Here is a 3,200-nt window from a genome sequence, read left to right as displayed (position 1 = left end):
AACTACTTACAGATTCCAGCTGGTTCCTTGCCTTTGTGTGTTAAATACATTCCACTTTATTACACATAACTTTATTTATGGACTTTAATGTTTGGATTTCTTGAGTTAATACCAAAGTCTGGTGAACATTTCATGTGAGTATCCTCATTGGAAATATATTTACTGAAAAAAATGTGTTCAATACGTATTTCTCCCACTCTATATACACTACTGGTCAAAGTTTTAGAACTTGAAATTCAAGCAGTTCAAGTCCAATGAATACCTTGAAATGGTACAAAGGTAAGTGGTGAACTGCCAGAGGTTTAAAAAAAAAGGTACGGTTACCCAAAACTGAAAATTATACAAAACACTTAAAAATGTAGGTCTTTCCTACAGAGAACATGCGAAGAAAGTCAAGGTGTCAGTGAGTACAGTTTCAATCAGAAACTGGGGGACAGTCTGAAAGGAAGATGTCTGGCAGACCCAAAGCCACAACAGAGTCAGAAGACAAGTTTCTGAGAGTCAACAGCTTACGTGATAGGCGGCTCACAGGACAACAGCTTCAAGCATCAAGGACATTAAGGCCTGGATGACCTGTAACTTCCTGCTGTTAAACTCAGAAAAAACTGAAGTTATTGTGCTTGGCCCTAAACACCTTAGAAACACATTATCCAATGATATAACTACTCTGGATGGCATTACTTTGGCCTCCAGTACTACTGTAAGGAACCTAGGAGTTATATTTGACCAGGATCTGTCCTTTAATTCCCACATAAAACAAATTTCAAGGTCTGCCTATTTTCATCTGCGTAACATTTCAAAAATCAGACATATTCTGTCTCAAAATGATGCTGAAAAACTAATCCATGTATTTGTTACTTCTAGGCTGGATTATTGTAATTCATTATTATCAGGCTGCCCTAACAAGTCTCTAAAGACTCTCCAACTGGTCCAGAATGCAGCTGCACGCGTTCTGACAAAAACTAGAAAGAGAGATCACATTACTCCTATTTTAGCTTCACTGCATTGGCTTCCCATAAAATCAAGAATAGAATTTAAAATCCTTCTCCTCACTTTTAAAGCTCTTACTGGTCAGGCTCCATCATACATTAAAGAGCTCATAGTACCTTATGTACCTACCAGAACACTGCACTCCCAGAACGCAGGCCTACTTGTGGTACCTAGTATCTCTAAAAGTAGAATGGGAGGCAGAGCCTTCAGTTATCAGGCTCCTCTCCTGTGGAACCATCTCCCAGATTCGGTCCGGAGGGCAGACACCCTCTCTACTTTTAAGAGTAGGCTTAAAACTTTCCTTTTTGATAGAGCTTATAGTTAGCAAGCTCCTAGTTTATGCTGCTATAGGCTTAGATTGCCGGGGGACTCCTACCTCCATGATGCACTGAGCTCCTCTTTCCTCCTCTCTCTCTCTCTCTATCCATCCATCTATATCCAATAACATTCATGTACTATTAATGCATTCAGTAACCTACACTTCTTCCCCGGAGTTGTCTGTGCTTTCTCATCTCACAGGCAATCTGGGCCTGTAGACGTCCGGATGACAGATTCCAGTCCCGGACCTTCTAGCTTCAATGTTTATTTTCAATGTGCTACTCTCTCTCTCTCCTATTCTTCCTCTCTCTCCCCTCTACCCCAACCGGTCGAGGCAGATGGCCGCCCACTTTGAGCCTGGTTCTGCCTGAGGTTTCTTCCTGTTAAAAGGGAGTTTTTTCTTGCCATTGTCGCTAAATGCTTGCTCATGTGGGAATGTTGGGTCTCTTTATAAATTAAAACTTGAAGAGTACGGTTTAGAACCTGCTCTATGTGTAAAGTGCCTTGAGATAACTTTGTTGTGATTTGGCGCTATACAAATAAAGATTGATTGATTGATTGATTGAAGCACAGCTTCTTCCACAGCATTCTGCAGCACCATGCAGAACCCTCTGGTATGAACGTAGTTGGTCAGGGGTTCATCCTACAGCAAGATAATGACCCAAAACATCCAAGTCCAAGCTATGACACAACTACCTTAGGAAAAAAGACCAAGATAGTAAGCTTGAAAACATTTTTTCAATAAAAAACTGGAAAAATTGGAGAGTTCTAAAACTTTTGACCGGTAGTGTGTGTGTATATATATATATATATATATATATATATATATATATAGTAACTCCTATCTTTCAGGTCAGTGTTATGACTAAGCAGCAACTCAGGCTAAGCCTGACAATTGAGTGCCAAGAAAGGCGCCTTTAAATAAAATGTAGTATTATTATTATTATTATTATTAATTAGCCTGGTCCGGACCAGGCCAGTTTGCCAGCATAAGTTGCCATGGTAACTTGAACTATGCTGAGCTTGCTTTATAGAACTGTATCTCCTGGAAAATGAGCCAGACTAACAAAATAAGCCTGGTTTATTTGGTAATCCTGCTTTATGGAACAGGACCCAGGTCAGCCTGTTATTGGTCTTATTGTCACTTTATGTTACTTGTTTTTCTCTTTTTAATTTTCTTTCTGTTTTTGTTTTGTTGTCTCATTTTGTTTCAATATTATTTTACTTTATTTCTTTACTAACTTAGTTATGAACATATTTTCTGAATGTATATGTGGAATGTATGGTACATTTTTCAATAAAAACACATTGGAAGAAAAAAGATGATCAGGTACATGATGGAGAGATCAGAGGATTGGGCTCATCATTGTGTGGGAATGAATAAAGCTCTAACTTTGTATTTGTATTGGATCACACACAAACATTGGATCAGGATATTCTCATGAAATACACCTGCAATACTTCTTTTCTTATTCTGAAAGTCTAACATTGATTTTTAGAGAAAGTGAGTGTTTTTTTACCAGAGTGCAAGAGTGTAAGAAAACAAATATGATATTGAGAAAGCAGAATTTCAAAGTGAGTTCCTAAAAAAAGTTCCACATTGACTGCAGACACTCACTGAGGACATATTAGAAATTGTGTGGTTACCTTAATTAAAAAGAAACATATTTCTTACTTGGCTCATGTAAAGATAACAATGCAGACAGACAGACTAAATATTAATTAATGACTGATTGGGAATCTATGAATTTGAATTGGTGCAGAGACCAATTCTAAGTGAGAATATGAGCAGTATGAGGGTTAAAGAGAAGTGTCTTCATACGGACCTTTAATCTGTTGAACACAGTGACACATTAAGGTAAAACACACACACACTTCCATGCATCCTTTAT

The sequence above is a fragment of the Scomber scombrus genome, unplaced genomic scaffold (genome assembly GCF_963691925.1).
Source record: "Scomber scombrus unplaced genomic scaffold, fScoSco1.1 SCAFFOLD_120, whole genome shotgun sequence".
Classification (NCBI taxonomy): domain Eukaryota; kingdom Metazoa; phylum Chordata; class Actinopteri; order Scombriformes; family Scombridae; genus Scomber; species Scomber scombrus.
This window is presented reverse-complemented; position numbering follows the sequence as displayed.